The 10,547-nt window shown below is 39.7% G+C and overlaps 1 non-coding gene across 1 annotated transcript; it reads left to right on the top strand.

Annotated features, from left to right (window-relative positions):
- The first annotated feature begins 8,907 nt into the window (after positions 1-8,907).
- Positions 8,908-9,013, top strand: LOC134363519 (U6 spliceosomal RNA). Its single transcript, XR_010021751.1, has one exon. It is a non-coding gene; the product is annotated as a U6 spliceosomal RNA (small nuclear RNA).
- The last annotated feature ends 1,534 nt before the right edge of the window (positions 9,014-10,547 follow it).

Genomic DNA, 10,547 nt, shown 5'->3' with positions numbered 1-10,547 from the left:
TCAAGCAAAATGAAAAGTTATTTGAAATAGTACCTAACTATGAAAAGCAGAACAGAGGAGACAAATGGGTAGTTCCGCAACATCTGCAAAGACAATGTAGTTGGAAAGATTGATTACTTTTCATCATCAGGCAATATAAAATGCATATATATATGTGTGTTTATATACATTTTTTTAAGTGAATTGATCTCAGGATTTTATTTGCTTCATATTGATTTCAGCCAAACAGGAAACACAAAGAAGTCTGGTTTGATTCCAGGACTCTTCCTTTTTAAGGCAGCCAGGTCTGTCCTCTTGCAGGGAATGAGAGTGAACAAGGCTGAATATTTCTGTTTCTGAGAAGGGCTTGTCTGACCCAAGTCCTTGCAGCTGCCTACGCTACCTGGGGAATGAGTCTGTTTACCCTTTTTCAGTTCATTCTTTCTTATCTCAAACCGTCCCCATAGATAGATGATTGCTGGGAATTCACATGTCTTTTGTTCTCCTTAGCTTTTAAGACTTTAGCCACCTCACTTAAATTACACTCTCAATTGGCAGGAATTTGTTTTAAAGGGAAGCCTGGATGGTGGGGAAGTGACAGAGGTGGAGGGTGAATTCTTGATTCTTTGGTGCTATATTATCACTTGATTCTTCCTGAGTTATCTTTTGTACTTAAAATCCCTTTCTTTGGTCATTAAAGTAAGTGATTCTGTAAACTGTACTCACTCAGGATACTTAAATATTTGAAAACATTTTGGGGTACCATTTTATTTGGCTATCATTTTGTAGTGGATTCACCCACAGTTTTAACTAAAAGCATATCAAGATATCCTTTAGCAGTACAGCAAATTTAAAGAAAACTAACTTTAAAATGTATACAAAGTTAAAAGTACACAACTTTTAAAAAGTATTTAAAGACATACTATTAAACTAAAACTATCACAAAACCTTAGAATTTTGTAGGAGAAAAGAACCATTGCAGTTACTGACCTGACCAGTTCTCAACCTTTTTTCCTCTTCTGTCTCCAGACGGTTTACCTTTGCAGCATACTCAGTAAGAGCTCTTCTAGTAAGAGTTTCACGTGGGAAGAACAGACATATTATCATTAGAAAACATCCCTTTTCTCTTCCCCGTGCCAAGTTTATTAGCTTTTAGTGACCATTTGGTGCTAATTGATGATAAAAGTAACAGTGTGATTCGCAGACTCCCTGTTTTTTATCTACCAGACTGTTCCTCACTTTGAACTGTGTGACATAAAACAGGGCAATGGACACAAAACAGCTGAGTCCCAATCTGCAGAGAAGCACTGAGTACATGGACATTGTTTAGTGCCCTTTATTTATTTATTTTATTGGCAGCTGGCTGGTATGGGGATTCGAACCCTTGACCCTGGTGTTATCAATACCACACTCTAACCAGCTGAGCTTAGTGCCCTTTTCAACCTTATAATTAAATTCCATACTTCCCCTGCTATTGATTAAAATGTTTAGCACTCAAAAGTATTTTTATTGGCTATTAATATTAAAGTATTTACTATATTATCAAAAGACTATTAACAAAACCCAATTCACAATTTTTATGATGCAGTATCTAGTTTTTTTTTTAACTGAGAAATTTAACATCTATGTTAAAAAATTAACTTTCCAGGTATTACTGAATAATATTTAGCGATGCTTAGTCCACACTAATTACAATCTTCATCAAAGAATGAGTGAGAATGATTGTGTGAAGAAGAAATTTCATGTTCAGTCTAATATTTTTAAAAAATCAAAAGCCCAGTGGATTTTTCTCTAATCTTTTAGATGTCAATTAAAAGTCAAGAGTTGTCTTATATAGCTTTGGATTTTTAAATTTTATTATACAGATTCATGTAGAAAAGTTACAAAACACAGATAAACAGAAAAATTTTTATTATCTCACTACCTAGAGAAACAGCATTTTCTCATATGTATCTCTAGTCTTTGTTTTTGTCTTAAACAAGAATATTTTACTTCAAAATTTTCACCCAAATAAGATTTGTTTCTACAAAGGTGAGTTCCTGAGAAATCAACTTCCCTTGTACAGACAGCAGACTCTGCTCTAGAGGGAAGGAAATCGCTCACATCCTGGCTAACAGGGGATCATTGTTCCTCTATCAGAATTGGCATAAATCCTTTTTCAGCCAGAAAGACAGTTATGTGACAGAGAATCTAAGAGTTTGGACTTCCTAGGGGAAAGTGGCTTAAAAGCAAATTTTATTCACATTTTCCTAGAGCGTACTAGGCATTTTCCTTGCCTTCTTAATTATTACAACCCAGGAAGACATGGGTTTGAATCCCAGCTGTTCCTTAGAAGCCAGGAACTAGGAATAAGTTACTACAGCCCCTCTCTGCCTCAGTTTTCTCATCTGCTAAACAGGAACAATAGTAATACAGACCTCACTGGGTTCTTGCAAAGACCAATGAGTTATTAAGTCAGAGCTTGTAGTGGCTGGCCTGCAGTAAAGATTTCAACAAATGTCGGCAGCATTACGGTGGTTGTGGATTGGCATGAGGATTATGTGAGGTATACTCTATTTGAAACTGCTGCCGTACTTAGGAATTATTGTTACAATAACTAGTGTTACAGGGAAGGTTTGTTCCTAACCACTCACCTTTTCACTTGACAATACTCCCTGGTTTTTTCCCCTAGTCCAGTGCTATGCAGTAGAACTTTCTGTGAGGACAGATATGGCCAATAATCTGTGCAGTCCAATATGATAGCCACATGTGGCTACTGAGCTCTTGAAATGTGGCTAGTGCAACTGGGGAACTGAATTTTTAGTTTTAATTTTATTTAATTAATTTCAATAGCCACAGCTAGTCCCCTGATTTCTGTCTATTCCTATCTCTGTCTAATCACCACCATTGCCTTAGGCACAAGGTACATCCATCTGTAGGGACTTTAGTAAATATCTCCTCATTCACACTGTTTTGAATAATATTTCCTATATAGGACCTTCTTAATAAATAATTATAGTCCTACCATTAAGAAAGCAGAAACAAACTGGATATATTTCCAGTGTCAAGCTTCTCTGCCAAGTTCAACTTTCAAATAAGCACTTTGCAAATTTGAATGCAAATAACTTAATAAACTTAAAAAAATGGGCGGGGGCAGGTTAGTTTAAAAGATTGGTTTACAGATCTGGAACGAAACGGGTGTATTTCTGCTCTCAGACACCCTCCCTAACAATACACAGCAGAGTAATTCTCGATCTGCTTCAGTTCTGTCTTTGAGGCAATTCTGTGCGTGCTCAGAGCCCTGTTCTGAGCCTGAAGCTGATGCCTTCACCAGGTGGTGTCTGAACTTGACTAGACTCCCTGAGGGCAGCCACTGAGTTACTAACAGCCAGCAGTTGTGGGATTGGGCCCCGGCAGTGAGGAAGTGAGCCCACACCCCCTTTTTGCAGGGTCCAGGGTCCCCTCTCCTCTTCCTTGTGTGATAAAGCCAAGCTCAACTTCAGGTCCTAGATAAATCACCTGACACTTAATATCAAGGAAAAGCTATAAAACCAAAAACAATTTTGCATTGTCAGACTAGCTTCTTTCTTCTCTCCCGGGGAAAGGCTGCCACCTGCTGTAGTACATTAGCACTGGGCTATTCCAAGGTAACTGAATAACTACTTCCTCCATACAAAATTAATACATGCACAATCCCACTTGCCCTAATTTCTATGATTCAGGACTGTAATGAGAAGGGCAAACCAGGAGGCACTGATGCAGGACAAAGAGGCAAACTCATCCTTATGAATGGTGCCCAGAAGGAATTGGTGTCACCATAACTCTGAATATAAGAGCATCCTTTCTTTAGCACTCAACAGCAATGTTTTTCAAATTAGCTCATGGTAATCTTCAGAAAATCTCTGCTGTTGACAGACTTATTACTTCCTTGATCCTTCTAGTTCTGTGTATTTTTATTTATTTTCCACAGCCCTGGCAAGTCTTTGGTAGGTAAAAAGATTTGAGAAGAATAAAAATTGATCATTTTCAAGGCAGCTTCCCTAAGCCTTGATCCTGACTTCCTGCAAAAATCCCAGGTTGCTCTTTGGAGGCTGGGCCTAGGTCAGTGTCTATCTTACTGTTTAAAAGCTTTGTTTGTTTGTTCTCAGTCTTCTTGGTGGGGACAGTGTGCCCAAGAATAGGAGGAATATTTGCAATATTCAAAAAACAAAAGAAAAGGTGTTTGGCACATGCCACCCCAAAATATGCCACTTTGGTATATTGATTCTTTTGAGCTATAGGCACTTGAAAAGGGAGAGGCTTTCTCTGAACTTCCCTTATCTCCCAAAAGACAGATCCTCCAAAAGGAACTCAATTGTCATTAATCCCCTCCCCAAAAGTTTCACTCAACCAGGGAAGGTTGACTCATCACAGTAGAGTAGAAGTTGACACCACACCCAGAAAAACCTTGTCACAAACTATTTTATCCCCCATCTGTTCTGAGGGCCCACTCATCTTTCCCCAAAATCATTTACTCTCACCTAAAGTGCCTATATCCCTCCTCTCCTTTCCCTTATGAAGATAATATATCAGCTCCCAAATCTCACCACTTTTTGGATATTTGCCTTTCTTTTTCCTGTGATGCCCCTGTGCACTCAATAAATTTGTATACCTTTTCTCCTGTTTATAATCCTGTTAGTTTATTTCATAGACCTACCTATAGAACCTAGGAGGGTAGAAAGAAAGTCTTTCCCTCCCCTACAAAAGCAAGAATGAGGTGCTCATTCAGGGCCCATCACTTTACTCCCAGAACCCTCTTCTGCACTCTCCACTCCCACCCTGAGGCCATTCATTACCCACTAGCTGCTGTGGTCTACCCTCCCCCCGCCAACAATGTTTAAGAGTAGGTTTTGCTCCCCATTATCGTCCTGCAAAGTGTGCTCACCACTCCCACCCCCTCTCCATAAATTATACCTTTGTATCTGGGAACTTTCCAAACTTAAAGAATCACTCAAGATTCCAATGTTGAATAAATGCAAATATAAACAAGCCGACACCACTAAATATCCGGCATCCGAAAAGTCTGCAATATAAGAAAAATAGGACCAAACACCAATAACTTCTAAGCAGAAACAGCCAAAAGAAGAATGCCTGGCTGCCTGGTTTTAGCCTTGCAGCAGCCATAGCATTGTCATGGCTGATACAATTGTAAAATATCTGCATTACATTTGCCAATCGCTTGAGGAGACTGTTATTTTCTTCACTGTGAACCTCAGGAGAACTTTAAATTGCTACCCCAACATCTCCCACCTGCATTCACAGACAGGAAGAAACAAAAGCAGGAAAGGACAAAAATGTTTTTGTTGGTATGAGAGAAGCCTTTTAAAAAATTTTCATCAATAGCCAAAGAAATGAAAAGAACCCTTATAGTATCTGAGCCTGCTACACATTTGTGTGTGTTTGTGTATGGTTTTTTGAATAAGTTTTTTTTTTTTTTTAAAGATGACCAGTAAGGGGATCTCAGCCCTTGGCTTAGTGTTGTCAGCACCACGCTCAGCCAGTGAGCAAACCGGCCATCCCTATATAGGATCCGAACCCGTGACCTTGGTGTTATCAGCACCACACTCTCCCGAGTGAGCCACGGGCCGGCCCTTGAATAAGTATTTTTAAGGCAACATTTTATTTATAGAAATGTTATAACAATATTAAATGTTTAAAATTCCACCTCCTTATCTTTTATTTCATTTTTCTGCTTCTATGGGTTTTTTTTAAAATTTGCATTCATTTTACACACAATTTTATAATCTACACATTCTTAATGTCTTGACCTATTCCTCTGAGTTCTTATATCAAAATTTACCTAGTTGTTAAAGACTTAATTTCCCAAGTTTTTTATTTTAGTTAATACTGAAAGAAGTATCATTGTGGAAACCCTTTTTTCCTTACTATAAGTTAATCTAACATTCATTACAGTGAGAAGCCTGTGGCAAATGCTCAGCAAATACTTGTTATACAAGTAAATTATTTATAATAAATTGTCAGGAATGAGAATATGGGTTAAACATTAAAACAATTCTGGTGTAAGTCAATAATGTCTCTTGATATGGATTGTTAAATAGCTTTCTAAAAGAATTTTACCTATTTGCTATGTCAATAGATAAGTTGGGGATTTTCTGAAAATTTGAACAGAGAAACTCTGCACCAGTGGCAATGTCAGGGGTGACCTGGAGCATGAAAATCCTGTAGGTTGAGGCCGGGGCAGCCTGATCCTCTTGAAGGCATCTGCAATGCAGAGCCCACAGTGAGAGGTGGATTTTCAGGGAGAATCTGCAGAATGAATCACACACCCAGAGAGGAGAGGAGGTGGAGAGAGACAGAAAGATGTTCTTACCGGCTTCTACCTCATTTCAGTCCTCCAGAGGCCCATGTGTTTCCTGCCCTCCAGTCTCCGAGCTCTGTCCCCTGTGTCCTCCCAACAACCTTCCCTTGACTTCAGCCAGCATGAGTGGAGGCACAGGCTGGGTCCCCTGGAAGCCACAGATGGCTCTAAGCATGCACCATGTTTACTAAGGACTGCCCTTGGGATGGACAGCCACAGAAAGGAAGGGAAGGAAGCAGGTGTGAGCAAGGGAGAAACCAAGCTGGGATGAGGGCCCACAGCCCTGGCCAACCCATGCATGTTGGTTTGCTAGGGCTGCCATAACAGAGGACCACAGCCTGGGTGGCTTCAACAACAGAAATTTATTTTCTTACAATTCTAGGAGTCCTAGAAATCCAGGATCAGAATGTCAGCAGAGTTAGTTTCTTCTGAGTCCTCTCTCCTTGGCTTCTAGATGGCCATCTTCTCCTTGTGTCTTCACATAGTCTTTCTGTGTGTCTCTGTGACCTAATTTCTTCTCCTTATAGGGACGCCTGTCATGTTGGATTAGGGCCCACCCATATGACCTCATTTTACCTAATTACCTCGTTTTAAGGCCCTGTCTCCACATACAGTCACACTCTAAGGTACTGGCGTTTAGGAATTTAACATATGAACTGGTAAGGGTTGGGAGGGGGCACAATTCAGCTCATAACATCACTGTAAGCTCTGGAGTCAGAATGACCCTTCAAAATTGTACCAGTTAGTCCAAAATGGCCAAGTCTGTGAGAACGTGGGACTCTCTGGGAAGTGCATGACCTTGGGCGAGGCCACTCTCTACAGCTAGTCAGTCCCCAAGGAGTTTGACAGCTGAAGGTGGCCTGTGGTCAGTGTCCCCAGCAGCTGGGGCAATGGGTCCTGCATTGAAGGGGCAGTGCAAACAGGGCCCACCACCAGTGGTTCTGTTTCTTACAGTCAAATAAATCTGAAGACAAGGTTGTTGAGAGAGTTAAGCAAGACAATAATTCTCAGCTCACCAAGGGTGGGGACTGTGTGTTGGTCACCAGTTATCCCTCACCCATGATAGACATTGTTGGCTGCTGCCTCACCCAGCCCACCATGGAACAGGAAAGCTCAAGCTTCCTGTCTCAACCTTTCTTCCTGAGAAGGAGATGTTGCTGGGTGGAGTCTAAGAAAGCTTGTGCTCTGGTGACAACAGAGACACATGTGACTGATGCTGCCACCCCCCATGCAGACTTAACATAGAGAACTGAGTCAGCTGTCTTGCATGATGAGGAAAAACCCAGCAGAACTGCAGAGAGGTGAAGGGATAAACCAGGGCTGGTAGCTACCGAACTCCAGACTTCTTGTTAAGTGAGAAGAATAAAGCCCATTTTATTTAAAACGCTGTGTAGTGTGTTGAATGGTGTCTCCCCCATCAGACATGTCCCTGCCCCAGAACCTGTGAATGTGATATTTGGAGAAAGAGTCTTTGCAGATGTAATTAAGCTAAGGATCTAGATTTGAGACCACCCTGGATAAGGGTGGGCCCTAAATCCAATGAAAAGAGCCCTTATAGAAACTACTCTTCTTGAAGAGGAGAGGAAAAGACACAGAAAAGAGGTGTTATAAAGATGGAGGTAGAAATTGAGGTGATCTATCTACAAGCCAAGGATTGTCAGCAGTCCCCAGAAGCTAAGTGAGGGGCACGAAACAGATTGGTCCTGAGAGCCTCCAGAAGGCATCAACCCTACTGATGCCTTGATTTTAGACTTCTGGCCTTTGAGTGAGAGAATAAATTTCTGTTGTTTTGAGCTACCAAGTTTGTGGTACCCTGTCCTGGCAGCCACAGGAAACTAATACACACTGTATGTTAGGTTGCTTTTTGTTTGCAGACCAAATCCTAATTGTTGTAACCTAGCAGTACCCAACATAAAGTAGGAAAGTTAATATTTATTTATTCAATAAAATCTCAAATTAAAAAAAACATAAGTTGTTTAACACATCATTTCCATTGATACATCTTTTTAAATCTTGTTGATTAACAAGAGGTTAAGATATGACAACGATACTGTTCAAATCAAAGGAGAGTGAATCAATATGGAGAGTGTGGGTCACATTTTTAATTGTTTTTAAAGTCTATACTTGACTATATTTCAATTTTTTATTTCTTTAAATCCCCTTTCTAACCTGCAGTGCAGAACATGTAGTTGGATCATTTAACCACCCAGAATTGAACATCTTAAGTGGTTCGGATTTATTGGCTTTAGCCCAAAGGATTAAAGTGAGCAGAATTTGTTACAAGGTGAAGTGTGGGCTAGAGGGAAATGACAAAAGGCTACAGAACTTGACTCCTCAAAGTGTGATCCCCAGACCAGTTGCAGCAGCAGCATCTGGGAGCCTGTTAGAAATGCAGAATCATGGACTTCGGCCCAGACCTACTGAATCTGAATTTCCATTTAAACAAGAGTTTCAGGTGATTCTTATGCACATCAAGTTAGAGAATCAGTGCTCTAGACAGTGAAAATTGCTACTGTCCGTTGTCTAAGGGCTTTGGCAGAAAAGAGAGTCCACCATGAATATTAAAAACATGAATCTAAAGATAGCAAAGAGTACTCACTTCAGCAGCACACACACTAAAATTGGAACAATACGGAGAAGACTAGATGACCCCTGCACAAGGATGACATGCAAGTTTGTGAAGCATTCTATATTTAGTAAAATAAAATAAATAAAGATGGCAGAAAGACTTCTGTAATTTTAATTTGGCTGGATTTTTTTAAAACATTCTCAATAGTATAACCTGGCTTTTTAAAAAGTCAAATGTGTTATGGAGAGTTTTAAATATAAGCTTTAGTGTCTCACAGCAACTCAACCCCATTTCTTTTTCAATTATAGATTTTATTTAAATAATCTAAGCAGATAATGGACTACGTGATTTCTAAAATCCTCTAGAGATGATTTTTCAACACTCTTTGCTAAAATTCCACCTGCCACTAATTTAAAAACTTGCTCTTCTATGAGATTTAAGTTCCTCGAAAGCAAAGAACGTATATTAGTTTTTCATAGTTAGCTCTTTGATTTACTTGCATCAGAATCATTTATCCTTGGGTGACTATTAAAAATATAAACATTTGGGCCTTGACTCAGTCCTGTGAATCAGAATCTCTAGGGGTGGGGCTTAAAACCTGCATTTTAAATAAGCTGACCAGTTGATTCTAATATACAACGAAGTTCATCTTTTGAGATTTAGCAGAAAGCTGAACACCCGAGCAGTGGTTCTTAAGCTTGGATGAAGATGGAATCACCCGGAAAACTTAAAAACGAAACAAAATACTGACACCTAGGTTCTACTCCCCCAAATTTTTTATTTCATTGACGTGAATTTATTTCATTGATGTGAATTTATTTTATTTCATTGAGAACCACTGACTAGGGTGTGTAATAAATACTTACCTCATCCTACCTGTCATCCTTTGTGTGGAAAGAGAAGTCACCTGAGGTTAGAATATACACAGAGTCATAAATAGTGACAAAGGGCTTGGCTGGTTAGTCAGGGTGGAAGAAGAAAGATTGGAAGATCAGGAACAAGGAAGACTGGGGAAGGACGGTGATAACCAAAGAATCTGCTCTGACCAGGTCAGCTAAATTATAGTGCCTTGAGAGATCAAAGTCAGTAATCACATCCACCTGTCCTGGAATATGGTATAATAAGACCATTTTACTTAGAAGAAGTCATAATGGAGTCAGAAAGTCATAAAATAACCAAGATCATTTATTACCCTCACCCTAATCCCTGCAGGTAGGATGCAACCTAATAACAATCCCAAATCTATATGTCCTATACTACCAATAGAAAGCCTGATGAAGTAATTAGATGGGGTGTCTTTCTCTCTCCTTTGACCCTTCCCCCTTCTGGTGATTATAAAATGTTAAGCTCTGTTGGCCCTCTAGGGAACATATTTTCAGAGCTACCTGATCTATGTGTTTCCCTGGTTAAAATCATCATATTGGCTCAATAAATCATTGCTATATGTATTTGATCTCAGTTTCTTTTTAGGTCAACAATGGCCATATGGGAGTGGGTGCAAAGTGGGCATGGAGATTGCATGTTAACACCTACCAGAGAGCAGTCATCACAGAAGAGGCACTAAACAAAAGTGAGACAAAATGACTTGGCTGGTTAACTTCAGCTAGCCTCCATCATAAGCTCCTATTACTAATGTAATAGATATAAACAGCATATCATGAT

Source organism: Cynocephalus volans, chromosome 14, assembly GCF_027409185.1.
Source record: "Cynocephalus volans isolate mCynVol1 chromosome 14, mCynVol1.pri, whole genome shotgun sequence".
Taxonomy (NCBI): domain Eukaryota; kingdom Metazoa; phylum Chordata; class Mammalia; order Dermoptera; family Cynocephalidae; genus Cynocephalus; species Cynocephalus volans.
This window is presented reverse-complemented; position numbering and strand designations above follow the sequence as displayed.